The sequence below is a fragment of the Crocuta crocuta genome, unplaced genomic scaffold (assembly GCF_008692635.1).
Source record: "Crocuta crocuta isolate KB4526 unplaced genomic scaffold, BGI_CrCroc_1.0 scaffold145, whole genome shotgun sequence".
Lineage (NCBI taxonomy): Eukaryota > Metazoa > Chordata > Mammalia > Carnivora > Hyaenidae > Crocuta > Crocuta crocuta.
Genome location: NW_027530857.1, coordinates 3,483,570 through 3,506,273, shown reverse-complemented (window position 1 = coordinate 3,506,273; position 22,704 = coordinate 3,483,570). Strand labels below are relative to the sequence as shown.

Below are 22,704 nucleotides of genomic sequence, written 5' to 3'. Positions count from 1 at the left end.
CGTGCACACACACACACACACAATTCGGCCTTAAATCCACATGTGCTGTCTGCAGCTGCAAACAGTCCTTTCGGCCTCCTGCCCCCTCCTTACTCCGGCCTGCCTTGTGCACAGGCCACTTGTCTTGAGATGGCTGAAGATATCAGTGGCGGTTTCTGGGCTCTGGACTCACTGGCCACCTTCCCGGGATCTATTTAATCACCTTCACAGACAGCACTCGCTGCACTGAGCTGGGTCCTCGCCTCTTGTGCTCCCTGTGACACAGAACAAACGCCAGCTTGGGGCCCAGAGAGAAGCCTCCGCGGGCTGGGGATACAGTACCTCCGGTGTCTGGATTTCAAGTTCCTGCCTTTCCCTCTTTCCCCACGCTTCTGTTCTACCCTCGGCCTCTCGCTTCCTCTCACCAGTGAGCCCAGATCCTCCCAAACCACAGACGTTGGCTGGATGAAAATCAGAAGAAGTTAGTTGCAGTTGAGCCCCAAAGCAAATCTTATCTGCAGCTTTGCGGTTGTGAAATGAAGCTGTCTTTTTCATTATCACCTGGGCTCCCTGGCCCAGCTTTGCGCCTCTACCTCTGTCTGAATTACAGAGCCAGAATGTTCTGACCCAGCGCTCCTCACTGTTGCACTATTAAATGTTGGTCCAGGATCATGTTTTCACTAGTGGGATGTAAGGAAAATAAGGGTGTATCTTCACTATGCAAAAACACTGTAGACAGAATATGACTTAGCTTTGAATCGATTCACCAAAGATAGCATCGTAGAACATTTGTATCAATAGGGAAAATTTCAAACCTACTATGAATTATTTGGAGTATGGATTTTTTTTTAAATTTTTTTAATGTTTTTTATTTATTTCTAGGAGAGAGAGAGAGAGACAGCGTGAGCAGGGGAGGGTCAGAGAGAGAGGGAGTCACAGACTCTGAAACAGGCTCCAGGCTCTGAGCTGGCAGTCAGCACAGAGCCCGACGCGGGGCTCGAACCCACGAACCGCGAGATCATGACCTAAGCGAAAGTCGGACGCTTAACCGACTAAGCCACCCAGGTGCCCCGGAATATGGATTTTTTAAATAAAGGACTAATAACTCAGAAGAAGGAGAAGCCACTGAGTACATCATGTCCACTCTGTCTGCCTCAACTGTTGCTCCCAAACATCTTTTTTTTTTAAGTGTATTTATTTACTTTGAGAGAGAGAGCATATGCGTGTGTGCACGTCCAAGCCAGGGAAAGGGGCAGAGAAAGAGGGAGAGAGAGAATCCTAAGCAGGCTCCACGCTATCAGCAAGAACTCAACACAGGACCCAGTCCCACGAACCATGTGATCAGACCTGGGCTGAAATCAAGAGTCAGACACTCAACTGACTGAGCCACCCAGGGGCCCCAAACCTCTCCTTTTTTCTGCGTCAGTGCTGGTATGTTGTGAGGAAGGAAGGGTGTGAGAGTGGAGGGTGAGAAAGCTTAACAGCTGGGGGACTTTGAGCGTGTCCCTCACCTTCCAGGAGCCTCAGCTTTCTTCTCTGGGTCCTGGAGGTAATAATATACCTAGTTGTTGTGAGGAAGAGACGTGATCATGAAGGTGTGGGTGATGTGAAATCAGAAAAGCGAATCAAGACCCTGGTTTTTCCAGGTGTGTGTCTACTACGGGCTGCTGTAAGCCTTTGTTTATCCTCTCATTTTTATGACTTTGTGCTTAGCCTTGGTGGAATTTTTGAGCCAGGTGAGAAGGAGTTTGAGTCCTAATGCTGTGGAATTTTGGTTTTCGAGTTGCTTTTCCAAAATATTTCTGCCACATGTACTGTCAAAACTGCCAGCTGATTGACTTAATTACTTCTCATGAAAGTGCCACCAAGAGTAATGGTCACCTATTCATGTGAACCACGGAAGGACTATTTAGTAAATATTGAAAAATATTTAATTATCATAGAAACAATGACAGCAACTAACTTATAGGAGCCATGAGGACTTTATCTCATGGTAGCGTCTCAACTCCCAACCGTGTCAATTCGCCTATGTCACCAAAATTACTGAACAACTTTTGACCCCCTGGTGCCCAAGAACAGACACCCTGTTCACATCACGTTTATGGAAAGTACAAGAGCCTCTGTGTTCTCTTCACTGACCTTCCTTTGACCCCGTGAGAGTGCCCACTCTTGGGTGTCCCCTGCGAAGCTTGGAAACTAATGAAGCGACCACAGTTCCAAGTAGGTTATAAACGGCGCCAGCCAACAGCGTCTTGTCTGACATAGTCTTCATAGCCAGTGATGTACATAAGGATCATCGTCGATCCCACTGCATTTGATTTAATACAATTCCTTTAACATGGGGCTTCAGAAGCCTGACTCGGGGAGCCTCAAGGACCTGCAAGCTGATGTCAGAACATCTGTCCCAGCTTCCAAAGCCTTCTTTCATCTCGTTCTGCAGAGGGCTTCAGAAGCCCTTCCTCAGAAGCGCTGCATGCTGATCAGCAGACGCTAGACACGCATACCCAGAAGGTAACTAGATTATGAGCAGCTCTGCGGAATTGGAAGAGCGTTATTGCTGGGACAGGAGGAAGCCTGAGAAGGGGTAGGTGAGATCCCAGGCTGCATTGGGATGTCCTCAGTGTGGCCCAGGATGGCAGTTGACCACAAGGGAGCACGATGACTAGTGACATGAATACAAAAGTAGAAAATGAAATCAAGTCGATTGGTGTATTCTTCGGGAAGGTGCTAGACAACTAGTGACACCAGTGAGCTCACCTTCCACTCCTGGTAAGAACCAGGTCCACGCAGGTTACATCCAGGTGCTCGAGCTGTTTCATCAGTGTTCTCGGGAAGGGCACCGGAGATCCAATCAAGATGGCATCATTGCTGGGGTCCTCATGTGTCAACCAGCCTGGAAAGAGCACTCATGTGAGCAGATGCTCCACAGGTAACATATGGAAGCTACAGAGAGATTAATTTTGAGTCACTATTGGGAAGAACCTTTAATACTTAACTGACAGAGCTACATACATACAAAGAAAATTTTTTTGTGTGATTGTACATTCCCTTGGACTCAAAGCTATTGCCTCACAAATCAGAAGGGAATGCACCGTAACTGGGAAAAAGTGATCGGGGTAATTTCAAAATAAAATGCATACCATCTGTTTGTGTGGGCTAAAGGGAATATTCTAAACATCAGGATAGTTTTAAAAAACTATAAAAACAGTTCCTTTTTTTAAGGTTTATTTATAGAATGAAGGTGGGGTGGGGCAGAGAGAGAGGCGCGCGCGTGCGCGCGCGCACACACACACACACACACAGAATCTGAAGCAGGCTCCAAGCTCTGAGCTGTCAGCACTGAACTGAATGTGGGGCTTGAACCGACAGATGTAAGATCATGACCTGAGCTGAAGTTGGACGCTTAACCAACGGAGCCACCCAGGTGCCCCAAAACACAATAGAAACAATTTCTGAAGTGTGCATAACCCAGGTAGATAGCAGGTTTTTAGTAATTTTCTTGTAGGGAATACATTGACCTCCAAACCACCAGTGCTTCAGTATTTTCATCTCCGTCTTGCTTCTTATACCCATCTCTCTGTTTATCTCTCTTTTTCTCCTTTCTTCCTCTTTGTAAATATCCTCCTTCATCAAAACGTAAATATGTAAGTGGATTCTTTTCTGCCCAAGATAGCCAATTTAATGTAGACAGACCTCTTAGGCTGCGAGACAAACTTCCAGGTCACTGAAGACCTGTGAGAAATTCATGTGAGAAGCAATGAAGAAATTACTTAATTAGAGAAAGTAACAACTTATGCAGGATCATTCTTACCAGATAAAGGGAATGCTGCAAGAAGCAAAATAAGATGGTCTACAAGGTGGGGGCGCCTGGGGGGCTCAGTCGGTTAAGCGTCCGACTTTGGCTCAGGTCATGATCTCACAGTTCGTGGGTTCGAGCCCCGCATCGGGCTCTGTGCTAACAGCTAGCTCAGAGCCTGGAGCCTGTTTTGGATTCTGCGTCTCCCTCTCTCTCTGCCCCTCCCCTGCTCACACTCTGTCTGTCTCGCACTCTCAAAAATAAGTAATGTTTAAAAAAAGTAAGTAATGTTAAAAAATTTTTTTAATGATGGTCTACAAGTTGGACATTAAAAATATGTACACAATTAGAATATTTTACAAAGCCCTCCCCATGACAAGAGCTACTGTCTTGGGGATGGGCAGATATTATAAATGCTGTGCAGCCGTGTCCCCACTGAAAACCTGTATAATTTAAAAATTGATATTTACCGACTAGCGTAACCCTTGGTGGATTTGTCAGTTTTCTGACAGGATGAAGAAGAAAATGATAGAAAAGCCATCAAATGTTTGATGAATGTAGATGAATTCATTCGTACCAGGGGGAGAGGCAGAGTAATAGCGAAGACAGCTAATCATCTGCGGGGCATACAGGTGAAGTTCAGTGCCCACAATCTGCAGCTCTGTCTGCTAACATGCCTCAAACGTGCCTTAGCGGTGATCACTGGGACCATAGTTCATGTTAGAAAAGATGGGCTGGTTAGAAAAGATATTACTGGAAGAACAGGTAATAATCACGTAATACTGGAGTGAGGAGGGAAGATGACAAAAGTAGTTGTGTTTCTTATCTTATTTAGTAAATGTTACCTACTTAGTGACTTTGTTTCTGGGTTTCCTTTCTTCTTTATAAAGTATGGAGAAGAAAAAAATCATGACACTGTTTCTAAAACACTACTGATCCCATGAATGCTTTTCAGTGGTATTTTCATATGGAAGTGGGGAAAACCTCACACCATTTACAGAAGCTGAGAAAGATAGAGCCCTGATTTAGCAGAGCAGATCACATTGCTTTTAGCCGACACTCTTAAGCTTTGTAAGAGACTCGTCAGGTCATTAATTATCAAGATTCTTAAATTATATTAATAAATGGAAAGCTGAAATAATATTATAAGCAAAAATTATGACATGGAGAATAGTAGTTCTGATGATCCATTTGATTATACAGTTTTGTTAGTAAGATATTTTAAAATAGCTTTTTTTAAATATATATTTTTTAAGTAATCTCTATATCCAATTTGGGGTTTGAACTCATGACCCTGAGATCAAGAGCCTTAGGCTTCACCAACTGATCAACCAGGCACCCACTAAAATAACTTTTATATAATTGTTTTTATTTTTAGAGAGAGCACACAAGCAGGGGAGGGATAGAGAGAGAGAGAGAGAGAGAGAGAATCTCAAGCAGGCTCCATGCTTAGCTCAGGACCCAACACGGGGCTCGATCCCACCACCCTGGGATTATGACCTGAGCTAAAATCAAGAGTCAAATGCTCAACCAACTGTGTCACCCTGGCAGGATTGTTTTTATAGGGGCGCCTGGCTGGCTCAGCTGGTGAAGCATATGACTCTTGATCTCAGGGTCATGAGTTCAAGCCCCATGTTGGGTGTAGACATTACTTAAGTAAATAAATAAATAAACCTAAAAAATAAAATACTTATTGTGGAATATTTGGTAATTTTTTTTTAACAAAGAAAGAAACAGTATTAATCTCCCATAATCTCATCACCCAGAGTTAACCATTCTGACCTTTTTGGTGTATTTCCTTCCTTTAGATTCTGTTCATTTGTTTTATTTTATCATGCTGGCAGCTTAACTTATTTTTAAAAATCATATTTTGAGCATTGCTTTGTGTCACTTAAGTTCTCAGAAACCTTTCTTATAAATGGCTACAGACTACACTATTGAATGGATGCATCTGTTTGTTAACTATTCCTCTATTATTGAACAGATCGTTTCTAATGTTTTGTTATTATAAATCACCCCATAAGACACATCTGTAGACACATTTTTTTGTCTCAATGGCCATTTTATTTTTTTATTTATATATTTAAATATAATTTATTGTCAAGTTAGCTATCGTACAGTGTATACAATGTGCTCTTGGCTTCTGGAATAGATTCCCATGACTTATCGCTTACATACAACACCCAGTGCTCATCCCAACAAGTGCCCTCCTCCATTCCCATTACCCATTTCCCCCTCTCCGTTGCCCCGCCCATCAACCCTCAGTTTGTTCTCTGTATTTAACAGTCTCTTATGGTGTGCCTCCCTCTCTGTTTGAAACTATTTTTTCCCGTTCCCTTCCCCCGTGGTCTTCTGTTAAGTTTCTCAAATCCCACATAGGAGTGAAAACATGATATCTGTCTTTCTGACCGACTTATTTCACTTAACATCATACCCTCCAGTTTCATCCACGTTGTTGGAAATGGCAGGATTTCATTCTTTCTCATTGAATGGCCGTTTTATTTAGATGTATTCCTGGGAGCACAATCATCAGGTTGAAGATATTATCAGGGTGTGTGATAGATGCTACCACATTGCTTTCCAGAAAAGCTGCGCTGTGTACACTGCCACCCCAGAGTAGCCTTCAGTTGCAAAGTTGTGGCTTTTTGTTTTGGAGGGTTTTTTTGGTATTGGTGAGTGATTCTTTTAATGTGCTGTTGTATTTAGTTCGCTTATGTTTTATCCAGATTTCTGTTTTGCATCTAATACTAAGAAGTAATATTCATATAAGTGAGTCTTAATATGGGGTGGATGGGTTGATTCATTCAAGAATCTCCTCAAAACCATGAACTTCCCTCTCAGAAAAATAAATATACCGACAGAATGCAACTTTTTACATATTTTAAGGCACCCTGGACCATTCTCCCCTTAAAATATCGTTATATGAGGGGCGCCTGGGTGGCTCAGTTGGTTAAGCATCCAACTTCAGCTCAGGTCATAATCTCAGTTTGTGGGTTTGAGCCCCACATTGGGCTCTGTGCTGACAGCTCAGAACCTGCTTCAGATTCTGTGTCTCCCTCTCTCTGCCCACCAACCNTCATCTGTCCCCCCGCCCGCCACATACAACTCCGACTTCTCTGGGAATCCAACCATTAGTGAAATAGAAAAAAACCCTCCTTTCAAAATGACTCTTGCAGTGGTTTCCCTTAGTCTTCCTACCTTCCTAGCAGCTCCTCCAGCTTCCTTCTCATCTCCTACCCACGCAAGATGGCCTCTACCCCTCCCTGACTCTGTCCTGGGTCCCTTCCTCTGCCCCCCTCCTCTCCCCCCCCCCCCCCCCCCCTCCCCAACTTTCATGCTCTGTCTCTCTCTCTAGCTAGATGAGACTAAGTACTTTAGAGGGATTATTTCATTTAACCATTCTACCTGGGGCATTACCGAGGAAAGTAACCCTCTCAAAATGCTAAAGATGGAATTCAAATTCCGGGACTTGTCCTTTTATCCATGATCTTCCATGATCTTAGGTCTTAACCCTTGTTTTTATTATTCTTTGTTCATGTTACTTGTTTCATTTGTTTTCAGCCACAGTGATGCTGCCACATCCTAAAGTCTAACGGAGCCGTCGGCCATATTTTTTCTGTGCTCTGGATTTGTTTCCTGTAGCATTAGGTCATCAGTTTCTTAAAAGTGTAAAAGATTTCACCGCTAAAAAATGTTCTTGCCTGGAGTCTTTGAATTTTTTTTTTTAAGTGATCTCTACACCTAGTGTGGGGCTTGAACTCAACCATGAGATCAAGAGTCATGTGGTCCACCTACCGAGCCAGCCAGGAACCGCCTTGCCTGGAGTCTTTGAAGAAAAAATTGCTTTACAACCTTTTTAGTTGCCGGTATGCATGTTGGTTTTCTTCTCTCTTTTTCATTTTGACTCAGTTTCTGTAATACATTTCTATAATAACTACACATTACATCAATTTTCTTTTTTACATTTTTTTAGCGTAGAGTTGTATGTAATATTCTCTTGACTTTTAGCATGCCCTTTTCATTCCCCATTTTGTCTTTCATCTTTTTTTCACCCATGATTGATTATGCTAAATTTTTGTCTGCTTCTTTTTGGTTTGTTGCCGTGTAGTGTTTGGTTTTGTTTTTGTGAGATCCTCCCTTCCTTCCTGCACACACTTAAACATACACAAAGATGCCGGCATGGTTAATTGTCCACATTTTTTGTTTTTTATTTCTCTTTTTGCTTGAATTCCTTTTTTCTGTATTTCTTGGGGAATCGCTGTTCTTGGGATGATCATTGTTCTTCTTTTTCTCGTTGCTGAAGTGGAAATTTGTTACTTGTTTCAATCTTCCAAGTCTTAGTCTTCTATCTAGTATGTAGTATTTTGATCTTTTTTATTTTCAAGTTGACTTATTTCAAGTTTTTCTTTCCTCCTGTATTCAGTGATTATTTAGAAAAATGTATTTCATTTTCATATGTGTTATTTTCATAGGGTAATTCATTATTAAGTGTTTGGCTAGTAGAACCCTAAGTTAATTCCTTCAAGAAGTTTGACTGTTGTAAGGAGAAATGAACATGTATTGACACCTGTATGTGAGAAGAGAAACCTGAATTTACATGTTACATTCTGTTCAGTTCAGGAAATAATTATTGATTTCCCACAGTGTCCCAAGAGCTGTGCTAAGTAATGAGAACACAGTAGCATGAAAGGGTAGAAATAGTTTCCATCGTCATCAGAATTTTAGTCTAGAGAAAATACATACGAGTATACAACATTTGCAGGAAATACAATGGAATTAACTGAAAAATGAATAAGATAATTGAGTATAAGCGAACTGTAAGATCCCATCAAAGCCAAAGTTAACGGAAAACGACAGTTGAAAAGGACATACACGTCAGTAGAACAGACTAGAGAACCCAAAAGTAGACCCACACGTATATGGTCAATTAACTTATGACAGAGGAAGCAAGACTATGCAAGGAAGAAAGGACAGACTGTTCAATAAATGGTGCTTGGAAAACTGAATAGCCAAATGCAAAGGAAAGAAACTGGACCACTATCTTTACACAAAACTTAAAGTGGATTAAAAACTTGAGCATAAGACCTAAAACCATAAAATTCTTAGAAGAAAATATAGGTGGTAAGCTCCTTGACGTAGACTTTGGTGACAGTTTTTTAAATGTGACACCAAAAACAAAAGCAATTGAAGCAAAAATAAACAAGCATGAGTAACTCAAACTTTAAAAGCTCTGTACAGCAAACCATCAACAGAATGAAAAACAGCTTGTTGAATGGAAGAAGATACTTGCAAATCATATATGTGATAATGGGCTAATATCCAAAATACATAATGAACTCCTACAACTCAACTGCAAAAAGACAGACAAATCAATTCAAAAGTGTGAAGAATATCTGAATAGACATTTTTCCAAAGAACGCATACAATGGCCAACAGGTACATGAAAAGATAGGAAACATTACTAATCATCAAGGAAATGCATTCAAAACCATATGAGGTATCACCTCAAATGGTTATTATAAAAAAGACAAAAATTAACAAGTGTTGGCAAGGATGTAGAGAAACAGAAACCCCTTTGTACTTTAGTGAGAATGTAAAGTAGTTCAGCCACCACAGAAAACAGTATGGAGGTTCCTCAAGAATTGAAAATAGAACTACCTTATGATCCAGGGGTGCCTACGTGGCTCAGTCAGTTGAGTGTCCAACTTTGGTTCAGATCTCATGATTCATGGGTTCGAATCCCACGTTGTGCTCTGTGCTGACAGCTCAAAGCCTGGAACCTACTTTGGATTCTGTATCTCCCTCCCCAGTGCTTGCTGGCTCTCTCTCTCTCTCTCTCTCTCTCTCTCTCTCTCTCTCTCTCTCTCTCTCAAAAATAAACAATCATTGGGGCACCTGAGTGGCTCAGTCGGTTAAGCGACCGACTTCGGCTCAGGTCATGATCTCACAGTTCGTGGGTTCGAGCCCCGCGTCTGGCTCTGTGCTGACAGCTCAGAGCCTGGAGCCTGCTTCAGATTCTGTGTCTCCCTCTCTCTCTCTGACCCTCCCCTGCTCATGCTGTGTCTCTCTGTCTCAAAAATAAGTAAGAAACGAACAAAAATGTAAATAAATAAATAAACAATCATTAAAAATTGAAAAAAAAAAAAAAAAAAAAGAACTACCCTATGATCCAGCAGTTCCATTTCTAGGTATTTATCTGAAGAAAATGAGAATACTAAGTCAGAAAGTAGTCTGCCCCTTCCCACCATGTTCTTTGCAGCAGTATTTATAGTAGCCAAGATATGGAAACAACCTAGATATCAATGAATGAACAGATAAAGAAGAGGTTTGAGAGAGACAGTGTGTGTGTGTACCCATATATACGCATATATACAGACAGACACAATGAAATTTTATGCAGTCATAAAAAAGAATGAAATCTTGACATTTGCAACAACATAGATGGAGTTCGAGAGCATTTTGCAAAGCAAAGTAAGTCAGAGGAAGACGGTTACCATATGCTCTCTCTTATATGAGGAATCTTAAAAAAACACAAACAAACAAACAAAACACAGGTTCCTAAATACCAAAACCAAATCAGTTTCGCAAGGGAGGTGGGTGAAGGACATCAAGTGGTAGAAAGAAATCTGAGGAGGTAACAGGTGGTCATACATGAAACAAGTAATACAGGAAACAAGACTCTCATGAGTTAATGGTTGAAGCTGAGTGATACTAAATTGGGTTCATTACACACTCTTAAACCAAAAAAAAAAAAAAAAGCAGACAGTAGTTCGCCCCTCATATCTGCAGGGGGTACATTCCAGGACCCCCAGTGCATGCCCAAATCCATAGATAGTACCAACTTACATACTGAGTTTTCTCCTGTATACCCATCCCTGTGATAAAGTTAAATTTACACATTAGGCAGTGGGAAGAGATTAGGGACAATAACATAATACAACAGAAGAGTTATAACCCTGTATGTAACAAAAGTAACGTAAATGTGGTATCTCTCAAAATACCTTCTTCACTCTTCTTGTGAAGATGAAAGGCCAGCAGGGAGGTGGATGGCATAGGCGGGGTGCAGTGAGGTGAAGGGCATAGGCATTGTGATGTCACATTAGGCTCCTACTGGGTCAGAAGGAGGATCATCTGCTTCCGGGTCAGGGTTGACCACAAGTAGCTGAAGCCCCGGCTAAGGGAGAGGGGGACCGCTGTGCAGGGCTTAGGGTGCAGCATCTAAAATTCTGTGGAATCATGAGTGCTTCAGCTACTCATGAGGAGTTTCCTGGGAAGCTTGGGTTTGGGGCTCTCTGATAAGACCGAATGAAGAATTTCTTGACAGAAAAAGCAGTTCAGTACTAACCTGGCAGTTAAGGAAAGCTGTGAAGCCACTTTTCTTTTTTAAGATTCTACAAAATACACAGGTGACTTATAAAAGAGGTGAGATTTGGAAACTCTTGGGTGATTTTCTGAGAGATTGCTTTCTCTAAAAAGTAGATGCTGTCTTTTTGTAGAATTTTTAAAATCAAAATTATAAATTAACTTCTTAGGACGCCTGGGTGGCTTCATTGGTTGAGCATATGACTCTTGATTTCGGCTCAGGTCGGTATCGCAGGGTTGTGGGATTGAGCCTCACGTTGGGCTCTGTGCTGAGCATGGAGTCTGCTTGGGATTCATTCTCTCTCTGTGTCTCTCTCTCCCTCCCGCCCTCCTTCCCTCCCTCTCTTCCTCTCTCCCCCTCAGACCCTGTGTACTCTCTCTCTACAATAAAATTTTTTTTAATTTTTTTAATGTTTTATTTATTTCTGAGAGAGAGAGAGTGTGTGTGTATGTGAGCAGGGTAGGGTCAGAGAGAGAGAGACAGAATCTGAAACAGGCTCCAGGCTCTGAGCTAGCTGTCAGTACAGAGCCCAATGCGGGGCTCAAACCCATGGACCATGAGATCATGACCTGAGCAGAAGTCAGTCGCTTAACCGACTAAGCCACCCAGACGCCCCTACAATAAGAATTTTTTTAAATAAATTAGTTTCTCATAACTCTAGTTTCTCTTCTTCATTAGTATAATGCGTTAGTAATCAAAAAATCAAAAGCATTTCTAACTTGGCTGTCTTCTACCATCACTCATTATTTTTTTAATGTTTATTTATTTTGAGCCAGAGCGTGAGCAGGGGAGGGATAGAGAGAGACAGAGAGAATCGCAAGCAGGCCCCACACCATCAGCATAAAGCCTAACTTGGGGTTCTTTAATACATGATACATTTGTTTGCCTGCCTAAAGTAAACAATATGTTTTAATGAAAATAAAGGTAAATAGGTAAACATAATAGAAAAAGATCTCATTCACAAAAGAAATTAAGCAAATACATATACCTACAGGTAAACCCAACAAGAAATGTACGAGATCTTCATGATCAAAACTGATTGTTTCAGGGGCGCCTGGGTGGCTCAGTCAGTCAAGCCTCTGGCTTTGGCTCAGGTCATGATCTCGTGGTTCGTGGGTTCAAGGCCCGTGTCAGGCTCTGTGCTGACAGCTCAGAGCCTGGAGCCTGCTTCCGATTCTGTGTCTCCCTCTCTCTCTGACCCTCCCCTGCTCATGCTGTCTCTCTCTCTCAGAAATACATAAAAAACATTAAAAAAAACCTGATTGTTTCAAGGAATATGAAACATACTTTATTCAAATTTCATAGAATTCTTTCAAAAATGTAAAATACATTTAAATTATGAAACATAACACATTCCTGCATAGGACAATTTAAAATAATAGTAATGTCAGCCCTCTCCATATTGTTCTATAGAGTCCATACAATCTTCATCAAAGGCCCAACAGAGTTTCTGGATAAATTTTACCTACAAAAGCAGCAAACGCTTCTGTGTAATGAATGATCTGATGAAAGATCAGCGGTGCAGACAGATGGTAACAGCACTTACTGCGGTGAGCATGTCGTAATGTAGGCAGTCGTCAAGTCACTGTGTCGTACACTTGAAACTAATAGAATATTGTATGTCAACTACACTGAACTTTAAAAAAAAAAAAGACTTAAAAGATAAGCAAGAAACCAGGAAAAAAAAATAATGCAATAATCGTAATTCAGTAATTAAAACTCAACAGAAAAATGGACAAGGAATTCAATAATATATACAAAAGGTGTTCATTTAATCTCACTGGCAAATAGGAATGAAAATTATAACAAAATGCTGGCAGAGTCGTCTTTTTTCTTTCAATTGATTATAGACCATGTTGTGTGGGAAAGAAAGCCCTCATATATATATGCAGACATTGATAAAGCTGGTTTAGTTGTATATGTGAAAATCGTAAGTTTAAATATTCTTCCTTCAACCTAATAATCCCACTTCTAGGGAAACACTCACAAATCTGTCCAAAGAGGTATGTGTTATTGTTGGTAATAGCCAAAATTTGGAAACAAGCCAAATGTCTATTTATAGGAAAGTAGTTAAATAACTTATGACATCGTAATTATATGGCCTCCCTTGCACTAATGTAAAAAATAATAATAAGTAGGGCTTAATGTGGTAACTTTCTCCTGAGAAGAGTGGGGAGCCATTGTAGGTTTGAAGTGGAGATGTGACATGACCAACCTTGAATGCTTAAAATCTCTCTCTAGGGGGATTATAGGGAGTGAATCAGCGCTGTTAAGATCGAGGCCAGGTTCCCATGACAAGGCTGTGAATCTAGCCACACACTGATGGTGGCCCCATCATGTGTGCAGAGCTGAATGAGACTATTGTCATACGGCCAAGAATATTCTTTTCTTTTTAAATTTTTTTAAATGTTTATTGACTTTTTGAGAGAGAGAAGCAGAGCGTGAGCGGGGGAGGGGCAGAGAGAGAGAGAGAGAGAGAGAGAGAGAGAGATGGAGACACAGAATCTGAAGCAGGCTCCAGGCTCTGCACTGTCAGCACAGAGCCCCATGTGGGGCTCGAAACCACGAACTGTGAGATCATGACCTGAGCTGAAGTCAGACGTTTAACCAACTGAGCCTCCCAGGCGCCCCTAGAATAATCTTATGTGGCAGTACACTTTTGTCTTCTATTTTAATGTGCATTTGTTGAGCACAAATTACTTTCCTAGGCAAGGATCATAAAATAGATTTCCTGACTGTAAAATCTATTTACTGGTAGATTTAAATCATACATCTAGGGGCACCTTTGTGGCTCTCTTGCTTCAGTATCCAACTCTTGACCTTAGCTCAGGGCTTGATCTCAGGGTCGTGAGTTCAAGCCCTGCTTTGGGCTCCATGCTAGGCATGAAGCCTACTTAAAAAAAAAAAAAAAAAGTATAAATCTATGGTTTTATGAAGTTTGCTTTCCAAATGAGGCCACTGTCCCCCTGTTTGCAAGCAGTGGAGCTCATCTGGGTGCCCACACTAATCTTTTGGTTTGGATTGTCAGGAAGCTTGGGACAAATTCAGTGCTCAACCGTAGTGACTATTAAGCTCAGCATATAATTAGCTTCCACTTTTACCTCCAAGGATTTAATCCGTTATTTACATTTCCAAAAGCTCCGTGGTTTATGTGTGTCTTTTCATGTGCACTGGTTATCCTTTAAAAAAAAAAATGTGACATGACTAATAAGTAAATGAGCACAAAGTCACCATTTTAGCTGCCTTAGCTGCATAGTCCCTTTGATCCCTTGGTGACTTTAAAGCTGTTATTTGACTTTTATCTCCTAAAGTTGTGGATATTCTTTACTGGTTCAGCAAATAAGAAAGAGAGAGACCATTTTAACTCTAGAGCAAGCTATGTGGTAGTCATCGGCTCCCCGAGATTAATTAAGCATTGGTAAAATCATTTTAACACTGTAACCTGGCTTTAAAATTGAAGAGGGAGCATAATACAGTAGTTACGAGCTCAGACTCTGGAGCCAGACCTCCAGGGCTGAACGTGGGCTGTGCCTGTCACCTGTCCGCTGGGAGACGGCCAGCGAGGGACTTGGTGCCTTCCTCGAGACGAAGTCCCTGCTGCATGAGGTGGTTTGGAGCATTGAACGAGCTAATACCTGTAAAGTGCTTGCTACAGGTACTTGTTAAGGAAAAAAATGATTCTTTCCTAGCGTGCATTTTGGGATAGAATAGACATTTTTTTAGTGTTTATTTATTTTTGAGAGAGAACAAGCAGGAGAGGGGCAGAGAGGGAGGGAGGGAGGGAGGGAGAGAGAGAGAGAGAGAGAGAGAGAGAGAATCTCAAGCAGGCTCTGCACAGCACATAGCAGGGCTCCATCTCACAAATCGTGAGATCATGACGTGAGTTGAAATCAAGAGTCCGACACTTAACTGAGCCACCCAGGTGCCCCAGAATAGACATTTATTTTATTTAAGACTATGATAAGAGAAGCATTGAAGGTTTAAAGCTTTGGTTTTGGTTTTTCATGTGATATACTTTTTTCTATACATCAGCCAGTGGAAAACCGTAGATTGTGTATGAGCCTTCATGCTGCTTAGCGTGGCTGTTGAAAGGCTGCACAGCGAAACACCAGGAAGTAGAGAGGCCGTCGTCTAGAAAAGTGTGCAAGTCCAGCAGCTGGGTGTGCTGGAATGAATATGAGGCTCCTCTCCCCGGTGGTGAAATGTCTGAGCTGCTGGGGAGTTTTGTGTGAATTACAGGCGACGTAAAGGAGTCAGAAATACCGCTTTGATTTCATGTGTATAGCGAGCGACTCGTACGTGAACAAAAGTGACACATATGTGCTGGAATGTGACACCTTTTTAAAAATTTTTTTTTAACATTTGTCCATTTTTAAGAGACAGAGACCGAGTATTAGTGGGGAAGGGGTAGAGAGAGAGGGAGACAGAATCCGAAGCAGGCTCCAGGCTCCGAACTATCAGCACAGAGCCCGACCCGGGCCTCGAACCCACGAACCATCATGACCTGAGCTCTTAACCAGCTGAGCCACCCAGAGTGTGTGATATTCTCAGACGCACAGGACAGCTGAGGCAAGGGATCTCCCTGTGCCTGTAGTCTGCACGCATCTGCACAGGATGAAGTCCGTTTGCAAAAAGCAATCCTCAGCATCCCTTGACTATTAGAGAAGAATTATGATTTTATAATCCACAGCTCTGCTGTTCATTTGAATTATTTACATAAGCAAGGCTTCTCCTTCTTAAATTAAAATCATACTGAAATATGCTTTTTAGGCTTTTCGGTATTCTCAGTTAATTTAGTCAGACTTGAACAGAATGAAAATCTATAAAATACTGCATTGTTTTTAAAATTAGGCCTCTAACCTTTTACTTTAGAAGGTTTTTTCCCCCCTCTACTTTAATACACTGGCTTATTTCCATTTTTATGATAGTTTTTATGTATCATGATAATTATTATTTTGATACATTGAACATCACCCCACATACTTCATTTTCTAGAGAGCAGATCTGTTATCAAATACAAGGAAGACCTACTTCTAGTCTGTAATGATTACGGATTTTTCATAGATTTAATTTAACCCCCTAACACTGTTTGGAAACTTGATGTGATTTTTTTTTTCTACCCTCTTTTCATACATGAGGAGAGTAGGTGTTTTGAATAAAACCAGAGCACTTGACTTACAAAACCAAAGGCTTGATTTAAAGAGTGTGATATGATCTTTAACCTGGTAGGTATTATTAAAGGTTTTCATCTAATCTTTTTTTTTTTATTATTATTTTAAGTAGCAAGGAGATACATCATCTCAAACATGACTGCCAAATCTCAAACATTTGTTCTGTAAGGAAATTGAAGCATCTTCATTTACTGATCCTATTTGATGATTTCCCGAAAAGATAATGAAAGCAAACACATAGATTAATAGTTTATTTTTGATAAAAGATGTTTTCAAAGCCTAGCAACCGACCAAGAAATGATGAATAAATCAGTAGGAAAAGCGAAATTTTAAAATGTATTCTGTTATATTTTCACCGATATTTTCGTGTGCTTTCCAAATCAAAGATAGTTAGATGTAAGCTTCCCCCATTTTATAGATGGCAGAAGTGAGTGTCTTGTCCAAACAAAAGTCAGAATCTCAGTTGAACCCAACCTGTTTTCTCCGCCCTTGATACTTCGGTCAGGCAGCTACAACAGAAAATACAACTTAAAAAAGAAAGCAGTGACTGGTGGTGGACAGCAGAGAAGATGAGCAGTGGAGACTGGAGGGGCAATCAGATTATCCAGGGCAAGGGCAGTCAGTGTACTGGGGAAAGGGTGAGATGAGAGGGAAAAGAAACAGTCGTGAAATCAAATTTCATACCATCACTCTGAGCTACACAGCGGGGGCTGTGTGTTTTAGGGTCTTTTTAACACAACATCATTTCACAAAGCCAGCGCTTCTTGTCTCTGTAAACGCTTTACCATTTATGTTGTAATTCCACTGATACACCCGCGGGCAAAACACGGGCTTGCTGTTAATGTGATGTGTGCCCTGTGTAATTCTGAGCTCAGATAATGAAGAGGAGGCCATATTGTTTATCTTTAAAAAATAAAAATAGGGGCGCCTGGGTGGCTTAGTCGGTTAAGCGTCCGACTTTCGCTTGGGTCATGATCTCGCGGTTCGTGGGTTCGAGCCCCGCGTCGGGCTCTGTGCTGACTGCCAGCTCAGAGCCTGGAGCCTGTTTCAGAGTCTGTGCCTCCTTCTCTCTCTGACCCTCCCCTGCTCACTCTGTCTCTCTCTCTCTCCTAGAAATAAATAAAAAAATTAAAAAAAAAATAAAAATAAAAACTTGGTTTTTTTTTTTTTTAAGTTATTTATTTTGAGTGAGAGACTAAGAGAGAGTGTGTGCACAAGAGCGGGGGAGGAGCAGAGAAAGGGAGAGAGAGAATCCCAAGCAGACTCCACACTGTCAGCACAGAACCAGGCACGAACTGTGAGATCATGAACCTGAGCCAGACACCCAGCTGACTCAGCCCCGCAGGCGTCCCGTCAAAGTTACTTTTACAAGTGCAGAAACTCTTATTTGCTAGGATCCCTGTTATCTTTTAAACTAGGACATAGCAAACGATGGACTCATTAGAGGGGAAGTCTTTCCTCTGCTGCTAGCATGGCCCTGTGGCTGTTGCCTCATCTCTTCAGAGTGAGAAAAGACCTGAATACCTTCGCAAAGAACTTTCCAAGAGAGGAGAGGGTTCAGAATGCCTGCACTGGATGGTGGGGAGATAGTGGGGAAAGAAGAATGAGGGAGATTGAATAGAAACATCACCTGAGGTGCTCCTGGGTGGCTCCATCAGTTAAGCGACTGACTGACTTCAGCTCAGTCATGATCTCGCGGTTTGTGGGTTCGAGCCCCATGTCAGGCTCTGTGCTGAGAGCTCAGAGCCTGGAGCCTGTCTTTGGATTCTGTATCTCCCTCTCTCTCTGACCCTCCCCTGCTCATGCTGTCTCTCCCTCTCTCTCAATAATAAATCAAACATTAAAATTTTTTTTTTAAAAAAAGACACATCACCTGAAATAGGCTTATAAAATTAATTGCCCTGAATCAACAATTCATTTTCATGGGTTTGCTTCTTAATAATGAGATGTTTCCTTCAGGTATCAGTCTGGACCTTCTTTAACCTCAGGACTAATGCTCAACAAAGTCAGGTCCTGAAAGTGAATTGCCTAGTTACGGGCAAGCAAGTGGTTCCTCAGGGGACATTTNGCATTAAAGCGTTTTCTTTTTTTCTTTTTTCTTTTTGCCTGCTAGCTTTCTGGCAAGCTGAAGAATTTGAAAGTAATCATTTATTTATAATACATATTCATATTTTTAAATTAGTAATAAAATTTTATGACTGAATATTTTAAGTTATTACCTTTCAACTTCATACATTTTTATTTGTATAATTATGTTTATGTATACCCCAAGTAATAGATTACTATTACTTAGATTACTATCACGTAGAATTTTAGAATATTCTACAAAAAAAAAAAATCATTCAGCCTCAGCATTATAAACTCTGACTTCAGCGAAGAACACATCAGTGGGCCTTACTTTTCTATCTATGGAGTGGGGTGTTTGGTGAAGAAATAAGGAAAACCATTTCCTCACCAGAACGGACGTAGTGGTGGGGATGATATTTGTGCTCATAATCATGGTGGTTAGAAGAAAGTACTAGAATCAGATTGTCCTCATCTGATTGTTTAAACTTTATCATGAACCCTTCCTACCTCCCTCCCACCACCATTATTTGAACCAGTGAATCTGAGACCCTTCAGTTGTGCATCAGTTGCCGGGCCTTGTGATACCAGAGAACAGATCAGTACTTACACCCCACCCACTATTTACAGCTCCCAGGGCTTTCAGAATCCCTCAGCTAATCTGAAATAACTGCTAAAGAAACTGGATTAACAGTTTGCATTTTGAAACTTCTACCCGAGTACTTTTTTGCAGGAGGGTCCGGGGGGCCGCTGCTTAGCGTTAACTCAATCTTACTCTTCATGTACGGCCCCTTAAAAAAGGGCACCAAATACATCTTCTGAGGAACTTTTGTGGTTCTGTCTTCTGCTCATGATCCGCTCTGCCAGGGGCGCCTGTCCCTGACTCTCCTTTCCCCCATATCTCTCGTGAAAGTCCAGCTTCATCTTAGACTTTTTTCAAAGATTTTCTCTTTGGGTAATCTCTGCACCCAGTGTGGGGCTTGAACTCACAACCCTGAGATCAAGAGTCTTACATTCTACCGACCGGGCCCTCCGGCTCCCACAGCACCTTCTTCTTGCTGACGTCAGTCCTGAAGACAGTTTTCTTCGCGTTCATTTGACATGAGCAGTTCTCCATGTGATATGCTGCGACCTGAAACAGAGCAGGGAACTCTGCGTGACTGGTCTGAGAAAATATTGTCACTATGTTCCAGCTTTCTGGCGAAATTATTTTTCCATTTCCCATCTTTTTCTGCTTTACTATGTTGTCTGCTTACTTTTTTTTTTTTTAAGTTTGTTTATTTTGAGGGAAAGCAAATAGGCAGGAGAGGGGCAGAGAGGGAGAGAGAGAGAATCCCAAGCAGGCTCCACACTGTTAGTGCAGAGCCAGATGGCGGGTCGATCCCTCGAACTGTGAGATCGTGACCTGAGCCAAAATCAAGAGTCTTACGAGTAACCCACTGAGCCACCCAGATGCCCTGAGTTGCATGTTTATTATAGTACCTCTTTTTTTTCTTTTTAAGGTGGGGTGGTTTTTTGTTTTTGTTTTTGTTTTTTGGTGTTTTGTTCCAGACACAAAGTAAGTAGCAAAGAGATGGTGCAGAACTGTGTACTTCAGAAAACACTGGGCCTGGAAGCTAGGAGCTCTGTCCTGCACAGGAGCCGTGAGCGAGTTCCTTAACTTCTCTGCATTTCACATGAGCAAGTTGCTTAACTTCTCTGTTGCTTCACGTATGAGTTGGAAACAACAAAGTATACATGAAAAATGAAAAATAGGAGACTCTTGTCACCATGCCTCACCGGAGTGGTGCACTTGCTGCAGTCACTGAATCAACCCATGGGTCGGGGAGGCTGTGCGGGCAGATGCAAGTGGAGGCAGGCTGTGCAGGGAGATGCGAGCGTGGGCAGGGCAGGGAGCTGTGTGGGAAACCTCTGTACCTTCTCTCCATTTTGCTCTATAAAACTGCTCTAAAAAAAAATAAGTCTTTAATAAAAATAAATGAGGAACTATGTGAAATAAGATTATTACAGCTGCTGTTTGTATGGAGGTGGTAACCGAAAACTGCGTTTCTTCTGCAGCCCTTCAAATAAATTCCGGAATTAAATCCCTGAGGGTAACCCCACAGATGATTTTATTTCAGTTTAGCAATGTTATTAAAAGTATCAACGCATGACGGTATAACTGCAAAAATATAACTATATACTCCTTTAAAAAACTGGCTTGCTCATTCATTCATTCATTCATTCGCCAAATATTTATTGAGAACCTGCTAGGAACCAGGCATGGAGCTGCGCATGAGGGGTGTAGCTGCAAATAAAGGAAACAGAATCTCCAGTCTCATAAAATACAGACCCTTGTGAGCTTTCATCAAGGTCATTTATTTCCCTTAATATTTTTTTTTAAGGTATCCGCTTGCTCCAGGTGAGTAGGCTGTTTTGCTCTGCTGTAATGCCGTGTGTATGTCTTGTACTTCAACTTCACCCTGTTCTGTGTGCTGTTTTGTAGCAGAGGATTGTTTATTATTATGATTCTGATATGTTAATGAAGAGGTACTCATTTGCAAATAACTGTTTAATCTGTAATTAAAATCTGGCAGCTCTCTTAAAAATAAAGACAGTTAAAATGCGTAGTCACTGGCCTGCTATATTGAATATGCAATTGCAAAACATTAAGAAAGGCATATCCTATTTATCACTTTTAATGAATCTTTCACCCTGGTCCCAAAGTAAGCCCTTGATGGTATTCCTGTCATCCCGTCCATATGCTTCTGAGAGCATTAACTATTCTCGGGTCTGTGCATGCCTAAGTATAAAATCAAAATCTCTAGGTTTTTTTGGATCACATATAAGCAAGCTCTCTCTCTCTCTCTTTCTCCCTCTCTCCGTGTGTGTGAGTGTGTGTGTGTGTTTGTGTGTGTGTAAATCCAACACATTATCATTACCATATCCTCATTAAGATGATGGGCCCCTGACCATATCCTAATGTTTGCTTAGCAATCTGAAATTCATGTATGCAAAAGGAATTTTTCTTATCCTTTTGAAAGAAGAACGATAAATATTTATACAGCCTTAACTCTTTCAGGCAGGCACAGGATCATGTTTTTGAAATGACAAGAAGCTGCTAAGGATCTTTTTCAGCATAATTCATCTTTCCAGTAGCTTCTGGAAAAAATGAGTTGTAGATTTATCAATATCGGACAGTTTTCCTCCCCTCTCCCCATTAAATACTCTTTGTCTTCCTTCTCTGAAATCCTTTTGAGTCACGGCTTTGAAAGGGGAGTGCAAGAGTTATCTATCTCTGCTTTCCAGGCAGGACTGCTCCAGAGGGCTGGGGTCCACCCAGCAGCACCACTGACTTGGGCTCCTAACTCCTCCCGCAGACTCCGCTTCCTTCAGGTTCAGCAACAGTCTAGACTAAGTCGTCATACACCCCAAGTGTTGCTCTCAGAGTCATTTCTGTTCTGAAGCAGTAATGGGATAGCGCCGCAAGATGGTTCTCGAGGTAGAATTGAAATGGTCTCCCAGCTGCTTGAACCAGTGTCTCCGGTAGTGATGGGGAGCTCAGGGGTGTGTCTCAGCTCACAGGGCCATCTTCTTGTAGCCGGGGGAAGCACGAAATTTCAGAATTTGCTCCTGGATGCAGCCGGAAGGACCGCTCACAGCTGTATTACCCATAGTAATCAAACCTCTCCGGCATAGGTGCTGACTCCCCGAAGCTAGGTTATTAACCAGCAAACTCCAGGCTCCAGCCAGGTTAATTGGTTTTTTTTTTTTCTTTCACGTGGGTCAGTCCAGTCCCTGAATTGTTACCCCCATTTGTTCTGCATTGATCCTGGCGCCTCGGCAGACACGAAGCCCAGACCACGTGTCAGCTCTGGAAGGGAAAAGAAGGAGCTGGGGTGTTGAGACCAGTCCCTGCTGTCAGGCTGGGGCCAACCGCTGGGTCCCAGCCCCGGGTGCCAGCAGAACCACGCTGCCCGAGTCACTGGGGGACAGCTGGTGGTCCTGCCTTCTCCATGGGACTCCTGACTTAGATACACAGGGAATGGCCTTTCGCATTATGGATTTCAAATCCCCCTGCTTTGTTTTTAGAAGAGGAAACTGAGGCCCCGGAGGGACATGCCTTGCTCAGAGTCAAACAGCTAGTTAGAAGCAGAGGTCGAACCGAAGGCGTCTTGACTCTCTGATTAGTTCTCCTCGAGCCCTCATCCCGGTTGGCTGAGGTCTGTCTTGGAGGGAGGGAGATTGGAGGGGCGCCTGGTGGCTCAGTCACTTACATGTCCAGCTCTTGGTTTCTTCCAAGGTTGTGATCTCACTGTTCATGAGTCTGGGCCCTGCGCTGACAGCACAGA

General features: G+C 42.0%; 1 protein-coding gene and 1 long non-coding RNA gene across 7 annotated transcripts in view; one reads left to right on the top strand and one right to left on the bottom strand.

Annotated features, from left to right (window-relative positions):
- The window catches only part of LOC144235958 (uncharacterized), a 48,228-nt gene extending 37,387 nt beyond the window's left edge, over positions 1 to 10,841 (bottom strand). Inside the window, exons 1-2 of the long non-coding RNA XR_013336373.1 lie at positions 10,777 to 10,841; positions 2,737 to 2,922 (exon numbers count right to left, since the gene is read on the bottom strand). This is a non-coding gene — a long non-coding RNA (uncharacterized LOC144235958). The remainder of the gene's footprint in view (positions 1 to 2,736; positions 2,923 to 10,776) is intronic.
- The window catches only part of CDKAL1 (CDKAL1 threonylcarbamoyladenosine tRNA methylthiotransferase), a 700,075-nt gene that overhangs the window by 579,221 nt on the left and 98,150 nt on the right, over positions 1 to 22,704 (top strand). The gene's annotated exons all lie outside the window — the stretch shown is intronic.